This window comes from Chiloscyllium plagiosum, unplaced genomic scaffold (assembly GCF_037043375.1).
Source record: "Chiloscyllium plagiosum isolate Xiang-an unplaced genomic scaffold, Cpla_swu_hap1 HiC_scaffold_35, whole genome shotgun sequence".
In the NCBI taxonomy this organism is placed as follows: Eukaryota; Metazoa; Chordata; class Chondrichthyes; order Orectolobiformes; family Hemiscylliidae; genus Chiloscyllium; species Chiloscyllium plagiosum.
In genome coordinates, this window is record NW_028270173.1 from 63,545,306 (window position 1) to 63,562,747 (window position 17,442).

The 17,442-nt window shown below is 45.3% G+C and overlaps 1 protein-coding gene and 1 pseudogene across 4 annotated transcripts in view; both read left to right on the forward strand.

Annotated features, from left to right (window-relative positions):
* The window catches only part of LOC122541583 (uncharacterized), a 102,443-nt gene that overhangs the window by 2,885 nt on the left and 82,116 nt on the right, over window positions 1-17,442 (forward strand). Inside the window, exon 1 of one of the 4 annotated variants that reach the window (XM_087979735.1) lies at window positions 4,322-4,341. The exons of the other annotated variants lie outside the window; for them this stretch is intronic. The gene's annotated coding sequence lies outside the window, so the exon portion shown is untranslated. Of the gene's footprint in view, window positions 1-4,321; window positions 4,342-17,442 lie in introns of those variants that run through there. 4 annotated transcript variants of the gene reach the window in all.
* The window catches only part of LOC148141060 (major histocompatibility complex class I-related protein 1-like), a 44,666-nt pseudogene continuing 31,428 nt past the window's right edge, over window positions 4,205-17,442 (forward strand).

Consider the following 17,442-nt stretch of genomic DNA (forward strand, 5'->3'; position numbering starts at 1 on the left):
TAGGTGGCTTAGCCATGGGAAATATAAGGTAGGGGAATGGTTCTGGGTGGGATGCTCTTCGGAAGGTCGATATGGACCAGTTGGGCTGAATGGCCTGTCTCAACACTGTTAGGATTCCATGAGAAGTGGAGAAATTTCTCAATCTCAACTGAAGCAACATTTGTCCTAAATGTTTTTCGGTTAAACACATACTCCCAGAATAAAGTTTTCACCAGCATAACTCAATTCATATTGAATTGACAGCCCCTTGTACACTCTACCTATACAAATTCTGACTGAGGAGTCTGTCCCTTCAGCAAAGGAGCAGAAGCAGTTGGAAGAAATCATGTTTCCCTGTCCTGGTTTACAGAAGGATTGCACCGTACTACAACAGGGAATACAGAGGATAGACACTGCAGCTAGATCCTGACCATCACCCAAGGGACAATTGCACAATTGAGAAAGCTAGTAGTCTTACACATCTGCTGAGGAGATGCGGGAAAGCGCTTGACTACTGGTGGGGAGGTGGGGTTGGGGGGGGCAGTGGCGGTGAATGTAATTTACAGAAGAATGTTTTCTCTCTCTCACTCACACATTCTTCTGTAAATTACATTCACAGACCTAAGGGTTCAAGGGACAGAGAGAGAGAGAGAGAGAGAGAGAGAGAGAGGAAGCTGGTGTAAAGATGAATTCTTTGTAGTCAGATTTGAGTGTACCCTTGCTTGTCATGGATTCAATGTTTGTGTGTTGTTTCCTGGAGCTCGCGATCCGGGAATGTTATGAATTTAATTTGCATTTTGGTAATCGAAGATGATTTTAAAAGAAAACGCCATTTTGTAGGACAATGACCATAGACAATAGACAGTAGACAATAGGTGCAGGAGTAGGCCATTCTGCCCTTCGAGCTTGTAACACCATTCATTATGATCATGGCTGATCATCCTCACTTAGTATCCTGTTCCAGCCTTATTTCCATAACCCTTGATTCCACTATCTTTGAGAGCTCGATCCAACTCTTTCTTAAACGAATCCAGAGACTGGGCCTCCACTGCCTTCTGGGGCAGAGCATTCCACACACCCACCACTCTCTGGGTGAAGAGGTTTCTCCTCATCTCTGTCCTAAATGGCCTACCCCTTATTCTACCCCTATCCTCTGGTTCGGGACTCACCCATCAGCGGAAACGTGTTTCCTGCCTCCAGAGTGTCCAATCCTTTAATAATCTTATACGTCTCAATCAGCTTCCCTCTCAGTCTTCTAAACTCAAGGGTATACAAGCCCAGTCGCTCCAACCTTTCAACATAAGATAGGCCCGCCATTCCAGGAATTGACCTCGTGAACCTACGCTGCACTCCCTCAATAGCCAGAATGTCTTTCCTCAAATTTGGAACCAGAACTGCACACAGTATTCCAGGCGCAGTCTCACCAGGGCCCTGTACAGTTGCAAAAGAACCTCTTTGCTTCGATACTCAATCCCTCTTGTTATGAAGGCCAGCATGCTATTAGCTTTCTTCACTACCTGCTGTACCTGCATGCTTGCCTTCATTGACTGGTGTACAAGAACACCCAGATCTGGGCATGTTAGCTGAGCAAGGTTATTTCATTACCTTTTTCACATAGTTTAGTCTAGTCTCTCATTATGGTATACTGTTCAAAGGGAAGGTTATCTAATCAAAGAAATTGGCCATTTGGCCTGGCTTGATCAGGCTTCCCACTTTGATGTGCATGTAGCTTAATTAGTCAAGCTTACTCAGACCTGTCAATGAGTTTCTCTTCCTCTGCAAACGTTTCCTATTTTATTGCTGCTTATCTGATTCAGGACATGTGGCGCTTTTGTAATTTTAGTTCTGTATAAAGACAGCTTGTTTGCAGCAATAAGGGGAGTAGCCTGAGAGAGCTCTTAGAGTTAAGAGCTGGTGCCGCTACTCTGTTAATGGTTTTAGAACCTTAGCTCAAGCCTGGTTTGTAGGTATCTATGTTATAATGTAACATTGATGCTATTGGTAAATAAAGGTAATAATTTAAACTAAACTGGCTGTAAGAGTTTTAAATTCCAAATTACCACAGAATACGAGCTGAAAATGTATTGCTGGAAAAGCGCAGCAGGTCAGACAGCATCCAAGGAGCAGGAGAATCGACATTTCGGGCATGAGCCCTTATTCAGGAATGAGGAAAGTGACCTGCTGCGCTTTTTCAGCAACACATTTTCAGCTCTGATCTCCAGCATCTGCAGTCCTCACTTTCTCCTACCACAGAATATGATCTCCGGGTCGAACCAAGAGAGGCTTACAGGTCAAGTCCATCACGGATTCCCTGAGCCATCTCAGATAGGTACTTTAACGCAATTGGGAGTCGATGTCCAGTCCCATCACAGTCCCATCACAGTATTGTTCAACACAGAGAAGGTTGCACAGTGAAATCATCATCTGAAAATCGGTCATAGCATTAAATCTGAAACTGCTCAGTGATGTTGAGCCTTCAATCAAAACTAACTTTTCTGAAGGTTTGGCTGTGCATCATCAGTCAGGGTGAGGCAAGGAAGAAGTGAGAGTGGCTGTTCATCATGCCTCATGAACCACTGACTCATTCCTACAGGGGAGAGACTGTTCAATTTGAGGTGTGGGGAAGACTTGACAGGTGCATCTGGTTTACAACTGCTAACACTTGGACAACTACATGAAAAAAAGTTCTCAGGTTTGAAGTGTGTGAAAGAGGATTTGCAAAGTCATTGAGCCTCATGAATCATCAATGCATTCATACAGGGAAGAAACCATAGAAATGTGAGGTTTGAAACAAGGACACTCAGCAGTTATCAGGTCTTGTGAGCCACCCAGAAAAAAAGCCATATTAGGTGGCAAATATGCTACCATTCAATCTTGCAGTAATCAAACCTTCACAAACACCATCGCATTCACATGGCGGAGAAACTGTTTATGGACAAATTGTGTGTCATATCATTACCCAGTTCAAGAATCCAGCTCCTTCACAGATTGGAGAAAAGACATTCACATGTGAAAAATGTAATAAAGCATTTTCAATGCCATCACGCCTCTGTGTATACCAATGCACTGTCACAGGGAAGAAACTATCTACATGCAACATATGCAATAAATCATTCTCATCAACGTCGAAACTCCATGTACACCACTGCATTCACATGAGGGAGAAATCATTCATGTATGAGGTGTGCGACAAATCATTCCCACGATCAGAGCAACTCCACGCACATCAAAGGATTCACACAGGTGAAAAACCAATCATGTTTAATGTGTGAGACACATCATTCTTGCAATTCGGTTACCTCCGAACACACAAATGTATCTGGACAAAGGAGAAACTGTTCAAGTGTGAGGCATATGACAAATCATTCTCTGACTAATCACGATTGCTGAACCATCAGAAGATTCATACAGGGAGACACCATATATGTGACAAAGCATCCTCAGTGTTATCGCCCCTCCACAGACACCAATGCATTCACATAAGGGAGAAGCCTTTCATTTGCAATACTTGCATGAAATCATTCTTGGATGCATGGCACTCCACAGGCACTAATGCATTCACACAAGAGAAAAACCATTCATGCACAATGTGTGCAGCAAATCATTCTCACAATCATGCAGCTTCCTGCTCCATCAGAGCATTCACACAGGCAAGAAACCATTCATGGGCAAGGTATGTGACAAATATTGTCACAGTCTTCCCAGCTCCATGGAGATCAACATGTCCACAAGGAGGAGACACCATTCATTTGTGGGGTATGTGACTAATCAGGCTCACGGTCAGACAGCCTTAGCAGACTCTAGCAGCTTCAAATTACACAGAAATCATGAACATGAAATATCTGCAACAAATCATTCTCCAGGTGTTGCACCACCCTATGTTATCAGAGGATCCAAATGGGAAGTAACTGTTCAACATTTTGGAGAGATGGTGGTGATGTGGCGCTCCACTGTATCAGTAATCCAGAGCCATAAGCTAATGTAATCATTCTCAGTTGTAAAAAATTTGTATTGTTCACTAACACCATTTAGGGCAGGAAATCTGTTCTTACTTGGTTTGGCCTAAAGCAATTGAGTTTATTCTTAATTGTGTTCTGAAATTGCCGAGCAAGGCACTCAAACTGCTACAAAGCTCAAAAAAACCAGCTGGACCGTCCAAAATTGACTTGCGCATGTCAAGGGAAACACTGTTCACTGGTTGGAATAATGCCCGGCACAAAGGAAGATGCTTGTGGGTATTGAAGATCAGTCATCTCAGCTCCAGGACATCTCTGCCAGAGTTCCTCAAGTGAGATATTTTCTAATGAACCTGTGTAGCAGTGTCAGTACACACTCTGTTCTTCAAGAGCTGCAGATCTTCAGGTCAGTGTCCGATGGCCAAATACCTTCAGCTGCTTCATCATGATCTTCCCTCAATGACAAGGTCAGACGTGGGATTGTTCCCCAATAATCCCTCAGATACTGAAGCAGTCCACATCCAAATGCAACAGGACCATAGCAACACGACGGCTGGAGGAAGAGCACCTCATCTTCCGCCTAGGAACCCTCCAACCACAAGGGATGAACTCAGATTTCTCCAGTTTCCTCATTTCCCCTCTCCCCACCTTGTCTCAGTCCCAACCCTCGAACTCAGCACCACCTTCCTAACCTGCAATCTTCTTCCTGACCTCTCCGCCCCCACCCCCACTCCTGCCTATCACCCTCACCTTAACCTCCTTCCACCTATCGCATTTCCAACGCCCCTCCCCCAAGTCCCTCCTCCCTAACTTTTATCTTAGCCTGCTTGGCACACTCTCCTCATTCCTGAAGAAGGGCTCATGCCTGAAACGTCAATTCTCCTGCTCCTTGGATGTTGCCTGACCTGTTGCGCTTTTCCAGCAATACATTTTCAGCTCTGATTTCCAGCATCTGCAGTCCTTACTTTCTCCTCTAACCTCACCTAATCCACTTATTACTCTCGTGTTAGCTGAACTGTGTCTTTCATTATTTTGTAAGCCCTTGAATCCACTGTTCTTTCCTGGTTCCCATTCCCCTGCCAAATTAGTTCAAAGACCTTGCAGTAGAACTAACAAAATACCAGTTCCAGTTCTATTTCGGTACAACCCATCCAGCTTGGAGAGGTGTCATCTTCCTAAGAGCTAGTTCCCAAACTATGTAAAGCCCTCCCTCCTGCGTCATTTTTCCAGCCATGTACATAATCTGCTTATCCTCCAATTTCTGGAATCGCTTGCACATAGCTCCAGGAATAATCCTGAGATTGTTACACTGCTGCTTGTGAACTTTCTATCTCACTGTCTAAATTGTGATTCTCGGACAACAGCCGTTGTTACCAACATGGACCGCAACGTCTGGATGATCATTCTCCCCTGCCAGAATATTATGTAGCTACTCTGTGACATCTTTAGCCCTGGCACCAGGGAGGCAACATACCATCTTGGAGTCACATTGAGGGCTACAGAATGTGGCTGCTCCCATAACTAATTAATCCCATATCACGATTGTTCCTCCTTTCTTTTACCTCCCCTCTTGTACCTTCGGGCTGCTCATGGTGCAAGTACCATCAGGAGTACTTATATGCTCAAACAAGCCAACCAAAAATGGAACTAGAGTGTTTTCTGATCACCGCGAGTGAGGAGGATGGTTGAACTTCCACTTTGGTCCTGACAAATGCAATCTATGTCTTCTCCATTTGATTTATGTTGAGAGTGCAGGACTGGAAAAGCACAGCAGGTCAGGCAGCATCTGAGGGGTCAAAGAATTGACATTTTGGGCATAAGCCCTTCATCATGCTGATGAAGGGCTTATGTCTGAAACGTCAATTCTCCTACTCCTTGGATGCTGCCTGACACGATGTGCTTTTCCAGCACCACACTCTCGGCTCTGATCTCCAACATCTGCAGTCCTCACTTTCTTTCAGTTTATTTATGCTGTCTTTTCAAAATTGTGATATCAGAACTGCATCTTAGATCTCTATCTTAATTGGGACAGGGCCGAAATGGAAGTTTGGAGCTTCAGCATCAATGTGGGAGATGTATTTGAAACTGGGAATATCAAAATTTTATAATGCTAGCTTGCCACCAGATACAGAAAAATAATAGAATTTGAAGGGTCTATTTCCATGCTGTACATCTCTATGACTATGACGAAGTCAGGGCAGTGATTTAAATGGATTCCAGGTGATTCTCTTTTTGCAGCAGAGAACGGCGGGTGCTGGGCGGAAGTGAAGTCAGAGTGCAAAGCCGGTCGGGAAGGTAAATGATTGTTATTTGAGTGGGTGTGTTCTAGACCCCCAGGTCCTACAAAGTAGGGCCCTCCTCATCTAACCTAAATTAAAAGTCCACAGACTTGCCCCAAAAAGAGGGTCCAAGGAAGTTCCTGTGGATTGAAGAGTGAGGCTTTAGCTCAGGAGTCTTTGACAAGGAGGTTGAGTGAATTGATTACGCCACAGTTGAAGAGGGTGAAGACATGACTGCCAAGCTGGTTCAGTGTGCTACGTGTTTGATGTAGGAGGTCAACGACTCTGGTGTGTCTGGCTCATATAAGTGTGGAAAGTGTGTGCACATTCAGCTACTGACAGAGCATATTGCAGCACTGATGAAAGAACTCGAGGAACTTAGGCTCATCCGAGAGAACGAGATCTTTCTGGAAGAGTTGGACATCGCACAGAGCCCTGATAATAGAGGACTCCATAGTGAGAGGAACTGACCGGGGTTTTGTGGCAGCAGGCGGGACTTAAGGATGATGTGTTGCCTTCCTGGTGTCAGGGTTAAAGACATCACAGACAGAGTGCAGGAAATCCTCAAGGACGAAGGTGAAGAGCCAGAGGTGGTGGTAGATGTCAGCACAAATGATATCGGGAAGAAGAGGAGGAACATACTACAGTGGGACTTCGGAGAACTAGGAAGAAGGCTGAAAAGCAGGACGTCCAGGGTGGTTATCTCCAGTTTGCTTCCAGTTCCTCGGGCTGGTGAAGCCAGAAACAGGGAGATAATGGACTTGAATGTGTGGCTGTGGAACTGGTGCAGGAAGCAAAGATTTAAATTTTTGGATCACTGGGGTATGTTTTGTGGTAAGCATAAATTATACAAGAGAGATGGTTTGCACCTTAATAGGTTGGGGACCAGCATTCTGGCAGATAGGTTTGCTACTGCAACACAGCTATGTTTAAATTAAGTAGTGGGGGGAGGGGACAAACTGGATGTTTAAGAAGAAAATTGAAGGGATAGTTAGAACAAGGGAAGTCAAAAAGACAACTGTATCAATGAAGCAGAAAACTCAAAAAGGGATCATGCTGTAAGGTTGAGTGAAATAGGGGTTGATAGGAAGGGTGAGGGCAGTAACAAATGAAAAATATTATATGTGAATGCACGAAGCATTAGAAATAAGATGGATGAGCTTGAGGCTCTTTTGGAAATTGGCAGATACGATATTGTGGGAATAACTGAGACGTGGCTTCAAGTGGACAGGGCCTGGGAAATGAATATTCAAGGCTACAAATGCTATCATAAGGACAGACTGACGGGCAGAGGGGGGTGGGATGGCCATGTTGGTAAGGGATGATATTCAGTCCCTTGCGTGGGGGGACCTAGAATCAGGGGATGTAGAATCAGTATGGATAGAGCTGAGAAATTCTAAGGGTAAAAAGACCTTCTTGGGAGTTATCTACAGGCCCCCAAACTGTAGTCTGGATGTCGGATGTAAGTTGAATCAGGAGCTGAAATTGGCCTGTCGCAAAGATGTTACTACAGTTGTTATGGGGGATTTCAACATGCAGGTAGACTGGGAGGATCAGGATGGTATTTGATCTCAAGATGCCTCCGAGATGGATTCTTAGAACAGCTGGTGCTGGAGTTTACCAGGGAGAAGGCAATTCTGGATCTGGTATTCTGCAACGAACCAGAATTGATCAGGGACCTCGAAGTGAAGGAGCCATTGGGAAGTAGTGACCACAATACAATAAGCTTCTATCTGCAATTTGAAAGGGAGAGAGTACAATCGGTAGTGACAATATTTCTGTTGAATAAAGGGAACTATGGAGCTATGAGGGAGGAGCTGGCCAAAGTTCAATGATGCAATATCTTAGCAGGGATGACAGTGGAGGAACAATGGCCAATATTTCTGTGTATAATGCAGAAGATGCAGGATCAGTTCATTCCAAAAAGGAAGAAAGATCCTAGGAAGAGGCATTTGATTAGATTACATTACAGTGTGGAAACAAGCCCTTTGGCCCAACAAGTCCACACCAACCCGCCAAAGCGCAACCCACCCATTCCCCTACATTTACCCCTTTACCTAACACTACGGGCAATTTAGCATGGCCAATTCACCTGACCTGCACATCTTTGGACTGTGGGAGGAAACCGGAGCACCCGGAGAAAACCCACGCAGACACGGGGAGAATGTGCAAACTCCACACAATCAGTCGCCTGAGGCGGGAATTGAACCCGGGTCTCCGGCACTGTGAGGCAGCAGTGCTAACCACTGTGCCACCGTGCCGCCCAGGTATAGGTGGCCATGGCTGACGAGGGAAGTTAAGAAACATATAAAGTTAAAAGAGAAAAAGTATAATATAGCAAAGATAAGTGGGAAAACGGAGGACTGGGAAGCTTTTAAAGAACAACAGAGGATTACTAAGAAGGAAATACGCACAGAAAAAATGAGGTACGAAGTTAAACTGGCCAGAAATATAAAGGAGGATAGTAAAAGCTTTTTTAGGTATGTGAAACGCAAAAAAATGGTTAAGACTAAAATTGGGCCCTTGAAGACAGAAACAGGGGGAACAAAGAAATGGCAGAAGAATTGAATTGGTACTTCAGATCTGTGTTCACTAGGGAAGACACAAGCAATCTCTCTGAGGTAACAGTGGCTGAAGGACCTGAACTTAAGGGAATTTATATTTGCCAGGAATTGATGTTGGAGAGACTGTAAGGTCTGAAGGTTGATAAGTCCCCAGGGCTTGATGGTCTACATCCCAGGGTACTGAAGGAGGTGTCTCGAGAAATCGTGGATGCTTTGGTGATTATTTTCCAGATTTCGATAGATTCGGGATCAGTTCCTGCGGATTGGAGGGTGGCTAATGTTGTACCACTTTTTAAGAAAGGTGGGAGAGAGAAAGCAGAAAATTATAGACCAGTTAGTCTGACCTCAGTGGTGGGAAAGATGCTGGAGTCTATTATAAAGGATGAAATTACGACACATCTGGATAGTAGTAACAGGATAGGTCAGAGTCAGCATGGATTTATGAAGGGGAAATCATGCTTGGCTAATCTTCTGGAATTTTTTGAGGATGTAACTCTGAAGATGGACGAGGGACATCCAGTAGATGTAGTGTACCTGGACTTTCAGAAAGCTTTTGATAAAGTCCCACAGAGGAGGTTAGTTAGCAAAATTAGGGTGCATGGTATTGGGGGCAAAGTACTAACTTGGATTGAAAGTTGGTTGGCTGACAGGAAACAAAGAGTAGTGATAAATGGCTCCATTTCGGAATGGCAGGAAGTGACCAGTGGGGTACCGCAGGGATCAGTGCTGGGACTGCAGCTTTTTACAATATATATTAATGATATACAAGATGGTATTAGTAATAACATTAGCAAATTTGCTGATGATACTAAGCTGGGTGGCAGGGTGAAATGTGAAGAGGATGTTAGGAGATTACAGAGTGACCTGGACAGGTTAGGTGAGTGGTCAGATGCATGGCAGATGCAGTTTAATGTGGATAGATGTATGGTTATCCACTTTGTGGCAAGAACAGGAAGGCAGATTACTACCCAAATGGAATCAATTTAGGTAAAGGGACAGTACAAAGAGATCTGGGTGTTCTTGTACACCAGTCAATGAAGATAAGCACGCAGGTACAGCAGGTAGTAAAGAAGGCTAATATGCTGGCCTTCATAACAAGAGGGATTGAGTATAGAAGCAAAGAGGTTCTTCTGCAGCTGCACAGGGCCCTGGTGAGAACACACACCTGGAGTATTGTGTGCAGTTCTGGTCTCCACATTTGAGGAAAGACATTCTGGCTATTGAGGGAATGCAGCGTAGGTTCACAAGATCAATTCCTGGAATAGCAGGACTACCTTACGCTGAAAGACTAGAGCGACTGGGCTTGTATACCCTTGCGTTTAGAAGACTGAGAGGGGATCTGATTGAGACATATAAGAATATTAAAGGATTAGACACTCTGGAGGCAGGAAACATGTTTCCGCTGAAGGGTGAGTGCCGAACCAGAGGACTCAGCTTAAAAATACGGGGTAGACCATTTCGGACAGAGATGAGGAGAAACTTCTTCAGCTAGAGAGTGGTGGCTGTGTGGAATGCTCTGCCCCAGTGGGTCGTGGAGACCCAGTCTCTGGATTGAGCTCTCAAGGATAGTGGAATCAAGGGTTATGGAGATAAGGCAGGAACAGGATATTGATTAAGGATGATCAGCCATGACCATATTGAATGGTGGTGCAGGCTCGAAGGGCAGAATGACCTACTCCTTCACCTATTGTCTATTGATCTGGAAGAGTAATGGGAGTGAGCTCAAAAGGAGTGAAAATTGCTCACCATGTTCTTCAATGCACAATCGAACAATTGAGATACGACATCATGATCAGATGCTGGCAAATCTAACCCTCAGTATTACAAATAAATTATTTCTGGAATAGAAAGAGACTCATCGCCTGAGGAACTCCAAATTTGATAATGTTCCTGGATACAGAAAAAATTGGACCTAAAAAAAAGACAAAAAAAATTACCCACATTGAACATAACAGAATCTGAATAATACACAATAACAGGTTTGCATAAGCTGAGTAAGAGTGTGTGTACCCAATACAAGTTCAAGATATAAAATCCAGTATGTGGTGCACCCCTTCCTGCCAAGCTCTGTACCTGGAGACCAAACCAAAAGGGATTCAGCTCCGAACGCACAGCTTCAAATGCCCATCTTGCTGCCCACGTAACTGAGAACATTAAAAGGACACATTAACCATAACGCCTCATCAAAGATTGTTGGTTTGTAATGAGCCACTAACAATAGACAATAGACAATAGGTGCAGGAGTAGGCCATTCTGCCCTTCGAGCCTGCACCACCATTCATTATGATCATGGCTGATCAACCTCAATCAAGATCCTGTTCCTGCCTTATCTCCAAAACCCTTGATTCCACTATTCTTGAGAGCTCTATCCAACTCTTTCTTAAATGAATCCAGAGACTGGGCCTCCACTACCCTCTGGGCAGAGCATTCCACACACCCATCACTCTCTGGGTGAAGAGGATTCTCCTCATCTCAGTCCTAAATGGCCTACCCATTATTTTTAAGATGAGTCCTCTGGTTCGGCACTCACTCATCAGCGGAAACATGTTTCCTGCCTCCAGTGTCCAATCCTTTAATAATCTTATACGTCTCAATCAGATTCCCTCTCAGTCTTTTAAACTCAAGGGTATACAAGCCCAGTTGCTCCAATCTATCAACATAAGATAGTCCCGCCATTCCAGGAATTGACCTCATGAACCTACGCTGCACTCCCTCAATAGCTAGAATGTCTTTCCTCAAATTTGGAGACCAGAACTGCACACAATATTCCAGGTGCAGTCTCACCAGGGCCCTGTACAGCTGTAGAAGAACCTCTTTGCTTCGATACTCAATCCCTCTTGTTATGAAGGCCAGCATGATACTAGCTTTCTTCACTACCTGCTGTACCTGCATGCTTGCCTTCATTGACTGGTTTACAAGAACTCTCAGATCTCTTTGTACTGCCCCTTTACCTAACTTGACTCCATTTAGGTAGTAATCTGCCTTCCTATTCTTGCCACAAAGTGGATAACCATACATCTATCCATATTAAACTGCATCTGCCATGCATCTGTCCACTCACCTAACCTGTCCAGGTCACCCTGTAATCTCCTAACATCCTCCTCACATTTCACCCTGCCACCCAGGTTTGTATCATCAGCAAATTTGCTAATGTTACTATTAATACCATCTTCTATATCATTAATATATATTGTAAAAAGCTGCGGTCCCAGCACTGATCCCTGTGGTACCCCACTGATCACCGCCTGCCATTCCAAAAGGGAGCTGTTTATCACTACTCTTTGTTTCCTGTCAGCCAACCAACTTTCAATCCAAGTCAGTACTTTGCCCCCAATACCATGCGCCCTAATTTTGCTCACTAACCTCCTATGTGGGACTTTATCAAAGGCTTTCTGAAAGTCCAGGTACACTCCATCCACTGGATGTCCCTTGTCCATCTTCAGCTGAGGATGTAAACTATCAGTGGACAATAAACATGGGACACTGACTATGTCTCTATAAAAGATGTGCCCACAACTCCCATACAACCATTAGAGTGCATTTCAAACAAAATATCCAACATTTCAATTCCTTCCACTAAAAAAAACCCTGTAATTAGTGTTAAAATGGTTGAATATTGAGACAGGAATATCTGAAATCGAAGAATAAATTTAATATTTATCAGATCTATCCCAAAATCTTGTTAAAACCCAACATCTCTAGAAACATCTGGCACATTGCAACATAGAGTCAAAGAGTCATAGAGATGTACAACAAGGAAATAGACCCTTCGGTCCAACTCGTCCATGCTGACCAGGTATCCCAAACTCATCTAGTCCCACTTGCCAGCACTCAGCCCAATATCCCTCCAACCCCTTCCCATTCATATACCCATCCAGATGCCTTTTAAATGTTACAACTGTACTAGCCTCCACCACTTTCTCTGGCAGCTCATTTCATACATGTACCTCCCTCTGAGTGAAAATGTTGCCCCTTAGGTCTCTTTTATATCCTTCTCCTCTCACCAGTAACCTATGCCATCTAGTTCTGGACTCCCCCACTCCCAGGAAAAATCTTTGTCTATTTATCCTATCCATGCCCCTCATGATTTTATAAACTCTACAATGTCACCCCTCAGCCTCCAACACTCCAGGGAAAACAGCCCCAACCTATTCAGCCTCTCCCTACAGCTCAAACCTTCCAACCCTGGCAACATCATTGTAAATCTTTTCTGAACCCTTTCAAGTTTCACAATATCCTTTCGATAGGAAGCAGACCAGAATTGCTTGCAATATTCCAAAAGTGGCATAACGATTGTCCTGTACAGCTGCAACATGACCTCCCAACTCCTGTACTCAATACTCTGACCAATAAAGGAAAGCATACCAAACACCTTCTTCACTATCCTATCTAGCTACAACTCTACTTTCAAGGACCTATGAATCTGCCCTCCAAGGTATCTTTGTTCAGCAACACTCCCTGGGATCTTACCATTAAGTGAATAAGTCCTGCTAAGATTTGCTTTCCCAAAATGCAACACCTTGCATTTATCTAAATTAAACTCTATCTGCCACTCCTCAGCCCATTGGCCCATTTGATCAAGATCCTATTATAATCTGAGGTAACTTTCTTCACTGTCCACAACACCTCCAATTTTGATGTCATCTGCAAACTTACAAACTATACCTCTTATGCTCACATCCAAATCACTTATTTCAATAATGAGAGGTCGTGGACCCAGCATTTATTCCTGTGGCACTCCACTAGTCACAGGCCTTCAGTCTGAAAAACAACCCTTCACCACCATCCTCTGTCTTCTACCTTTGAGCCAGTTCTGTATCAAAATGACTAATTCTCCCTGTATTCCATGAGATCTAACTTTGCTAACCAGTTTCCCATGGGCAACCTTGTCGAACACCTTACTGAAGTTCATACAGATCATGTCTATCGCTATACCCTCACCAATCATCTTTGTTACTTCTTAAAAAAACTCAATTAAGTTAGTGAGACATGATTCCCACACACAAAGCGATGTTGACTCTACCTGATCAGTCCTTGCCTTTCCAAATGCAATTACACCTTGTCCCTCAGATTCCCTCCAACAACTTGCCCACCATCGGTCTCCATTCCCTGGCTTGTCCTTACCACCTTTCTTAAATAGTGGCACCAACCTCTAGTCTTCCGGCACCTCACTTGTGACTATTGATGATACAAGTATCTCAGCAAGGGGTGGGAGAACACAACTGGATACTGGTCAGTACCCTCAGGCTGGGGAGGCACAATGTGAGGTGAAGCTCAGGAGCAAAAACTTGAAGTTGAGGATGTGCAGCATTTGGGACAGATTACGGGGACCTTGCCCCCACCCTCCCAAACACTAGAATCTGCCCCTCCCAAGACCCAAGGTCTAATCCTCACTCCCACTCGGACAGCTCCCATCACATTTTGGATTGGTGGTGCTGGAAGAGCACAGCAGTTCAGGCAGCATCCGAGGAGCAGCAAAATCGACATTTCAGGCAAAAGCCCTTCATCAGGAATAAAGGCAGAGAGCCTGAAGCGGGGAGAGATAAGCTAGAGGAGGGTGGGGGTGGGGAGGAAGTAGCATGGAGTACAATAGGTGAGTGGGGGAGGGGATGAAGGTGATAGGTCAGGGAGGAGGGTGGAGTGGATAGGTGGAAAAGAAGATAGGCAGGTAGGACAAGTCATGGGGACAACGCTGAGCTGGAAGTTTGGAACTAGGGTGAGGTGGGGGAAGGGGAAATGAGGAAACTGTTGAAGTCCACATTGATGCCCTGGGGTTGAAGTGTTCCGAGACGGAAGATGAGACGTTCTTCCTCCGGGCATCTGGTAGTGAGGGAACGGCAGTGAAGGAGGCCCAGAACCTCCATATCCTCGGCAGAGTGGGAGGGGGAGTTGAAATGTTGGGCCACAGGGCGGTGTGGTTGAATGGTGCGGGTGTCCTGGAGATGTTTCCTAAAGCGCTCTGCTAGGAGGCGTCCAGTCTCCCCAACGTAGAGGAGACCGCATCGGGAGCAACTGATGCAATAAATGATATTAGTGGATGTGCAGGTAAAACGTTGATGGATGTGGAAGGCTGCTTTAGGGCCTTGTTGATCCAAGGGCATTCCATTATCCTGATCCCAGTGCTCAGCATTAAATCCCTCATCCCTGTGTAATCAAGTGTTGCATACTGTCCAGGTGCCACTGTTGACATCCCAGGGGTTAATCTAAGACATTAAGTGCCTTCCTTTCAACTCCCTCTCATGATCATGGTGTGTAATGTGAACCTACTATGTCCCACTCCGTAATGGTCCCACTTGCAGTCCACACAGTACCTTAATACAAAATTAATTCCTGATTACCCCCTCCCCTCGTCCCACCTCCAGCCTTTGATCACTGCTGAAATGTTCCAGCACTCACAGTACTGAGCTCAAACAGCAGCAGCAGGGGGAGTCGTTTCTGTGAGCTGTGTCCCTGTGACAAGAAAACGCAGTGAGCCCCTTTCCACCAGCTTCCCTTCCTGCTCAGGTGATCGATTCCGCCCCGTCCCCGGGTGATGACTGATAGATACAGCCCATGAGAAGCATTGGGACATGGGGTCTTGGAGAGAGATGAAGGGCGGGGACAATTCATACATTTACTGAAGACTGCGTTCATCTTTTTTTGATTCCGTTTTGCGAGTTTCCTTCGCTTTAGCGAAGCTTTTTAATGCCTTTGGAACCACCACAGTTCGGTTTAGCTCTCAACTGTTGATTTTTTTTTTCCCACTACAAAAGTAATCTGTTGTCCCTCAGAAACCTACATCTTTCCGAATGTGACAAACTCCAGGGTCGTATCCTGCTTGTTTGGTTTAGCTCAATCTCCCCCCCCCCCCTCCAGTCTCCCTCTGTTTATTCGCAGATCGCGTTATAAACTTCTCAGAAGCTCCAGCACTTTCTGTTTGTATCTGAGATTGTCAACGATTCCTTTTAATAAAGAGGTGAGTGGTGGGGGTGATAAGGGAGAGAGAGTTTCCCCAGATCCCTCTCCCTCCGTGTCCCCATCGTGGGAGACACTGATAGTAAGTACCTGCAGTTCCTTTCCCGGGACCGGGACTGCGAGCAGCAGGAGACCGAGAAGCTGCTGAGAAACATTTTGTAAAACTCCATGTTGGAGGAAACTAAGAGAATTTGGAGAGATTTTCTCTGGAAGTGCCTTCCTGTGTTTAATGAGGGAGGGACAGGCCGTGTCCTCAAACGTGACTGAATTGCAGCCCCAACAGGGACGCAGGCTCAATTCATCCGAACCGCTCACAATCCCGCTCCGAACTACATTACCCATGCTGCAAGTGGGCCCCGTGTCTGCGCAGTGAGGGTGACAATAAAGGGTAGGTGGGGGAGGGTAAACCCACGATGCCTGACGGGAGTTGTAGTTCTGTCCCCTGCAACGGCGGTTGGTAACACCGTTCGGGAGTTCAAACTGAAGCGCGCGAGCCTGAGCGGCAGTCACGTGGGTGGTTTGGATTTCCGCTTCTGTAAATGGCGGTACGAGCGGGGTTATCTCCCCCTCCTGAAAAAAAAATACAGAATTGCTGATGCTGGAAATCAGAAACAGAAGTTTCTCAAGAAACGTAGCATCGTCTGTAGAGAGAACGCAGATAAGTTTCGGGTCCAGTGACCTTTCTTCAGAACTGTCCTCCCATTTCTTCCTTCAGCCTTCATGCCCTTCCATCAGAGCCCATTGGCCTCGTCCAGCCCCATTCCCTCACCTTCCCCCTATTCTTCTTCCTTCACTCCACTTTGCCTCCTTTACACATTCCCTCAATCACAGCCCCACCACCCTCACCATTCATCCTGCCGTCTTTACACTCCTCCTGGGCTCAACCTCCTCACCTTGTGCACGGGCTGTCTCCCAGTCTCAGCCTCCTCTGGAACTAAACCATTCCCCAGCAAATGGGCTAACACTGGAACCCGGGTTTAACTCTAGCATTGGGCAATTGTGTGAAGTTTGCACATTCTCCCTGTGTCTGCATGGGTTTCCCTGGGTGCTGCAGTTTCCTCCCATTTCCAAAGATGCCCAGGTTAGGTCAATTGGCCATGCTAAATTGTCCATAGTGTTCATGTGTAGGTTAGGTATATTATTCAGTGTATGTGCAGAGTAATAGAACATGGGAATGGGTCTGGGTGGGTTACGCTTTGGAGAATAGGTATAGACATGTTGGGCTGAATGCCACTGTAGAGAATGTATGATTATATGATTCTTGATAGGCTTATGACCAAAATGTCGACTGTCCTGATCCTCAGATGCTGCATGACCTGCTGTGCTTTTCCAGTGCAATCCTTTTCGGCACTGACTGTCCCAGCATCTGCAGTCCTCACTTTCTCCCAGCAGGTAATTGCCTTTCCTGAGGCTCAAACTCACTCAGATGCAGGAAGATCCCAAAGCCAGCTCAGCCCCTCTGTAACCTGTCCTTGGGTCAATCCTTTGTGAGCAGACAGTCATTACCACCTTCTCTTTTGGATTGAAAGTGAATCGAGTGGGGAATAGGAATTTCAATCTGGGCTCCTTCATGGCAGCTTTTCCTTCTCTTTCATCTCCTTTTACCCCTAGTCCCAGGTTCTCAGTGTGAATAATGGGAACTGTAAATACTCTGGAGCCTTGTAGAGGTCCCTGTCCTAATCTACCCTTCTGTGCTAAAATGACACAAAA